Source organism: Tigriopus californicus, chromosome 8 (genome assembly GCF_007210705.1).
Source record: "Tigriopus californicus strain San Diego chromosome 8, Tcal_SD_v2.1, whole genome shotgun sequence".
Lineage (NCBI taxonomy): Eukaryota > Metazoa > Arthropoda > Copepoda > Harpacticoida > Harpacticidae > Tigriopus > Tigriopus californicus.
The window spans coordinates 12,575,616-12,576,830 of record NC_081447.1 but is presented as its reverse complement, the minus strand read 5'-3'; positions in this window follow the sequence as shown (position 1 = coordinate 12,576,830).

Sequence of the window (1,215 nt, the reverse complement as noted above, 5' to 3'; positions counted from 1 at the left end):
CTTAGTTCTAACTCTTTTTACATTTCAGGGCATTTTTTCCCTCTTATTATCATGTGGGTCCGTATCTGCTTCCTTGTTAACTTGTTGCTCCTTGATTGGGACCTCTTTATTTACTTCGTTGCAACATGATCAAATGAAGATTAAATCTTCAGCCAGAACCTTTTTGCAATTACTTTTGGGTTTGGGTTTTCACTGGCTTTGCTAACCACTGCAAAGAATGTAATCCCTCGTACAATTAAAATGAAGGATTATGATATGCCTGCGTGTTGCCACTTAAACCTTTTTTAAATATATATTTGTTCGTCCACCGAATCAACTCCCTTTTTCGGTTTAGAATAGTCTGCAAAAAAGGAGAGCTGCAGTTGAATTACATCTGCCGTCATAGGTTTGATCCGATCAAAAATTATTAGGTGAACAAAAGCCTCCCTCAGCACCAAAACAGTGGGCTCCAGAAGAGAGTCAATTGTTTGCCATGACACCTGTTTCAATTGAAAACGTGTCCTGATGTCGAACCGTGGAAGAAAGAAAATGGCATTTCCTGGGAACTCCACGGAGAGCTTGGTAAATACAGTAGAGTGCCTTAATTGCGTAACATGAAAATGCAGCAGAAACTCATTTCCGTGGTTTTTTTTAAACTTTTTTTTCGCATTTTCGTCAACTGTTTGAAAAAATGCTTCGGCTAAAAAGGCAATTGATGTTTTCGAGGCATAATCATAATCAAATAGTGACTTTTATGGCTATTGAAAATAGTGTTTGACATTCCGGAATTTCTGGAAAAATTGACCATTTTCTTGAATTTCTTGCAATTTTGTTAATACTGCCTTGCCAATATAATAAATGACATGGCGTAATCCCAAATCTGATTGCAGGAAGTGATTTTTTCCTTCATCCAACTTGACTTGGTTATATTTTTGAAGGAAGACTATAGCACAAAAGATTTATTTCTAACTGAGGAAGCTTATGATTAATTGTTATCTATAAAAATTCAGGCACAGTAACAACGTCTAGGATGTAATGAACAAGTGAAATTTTTAATGGACCAAAAAAGGGATTAAGTTGGATTACTTCACTTACCATATTAAAAATAACGCGTTATGAATTGGTAATTTACGAAGAATTAAACATTGAAACACTTTAAGGTCCATCTTCCACTTTATGCGTGATGCTTGAATTGCCACATCCCTACAATTCATCACATCCAACAAATATTTGGCA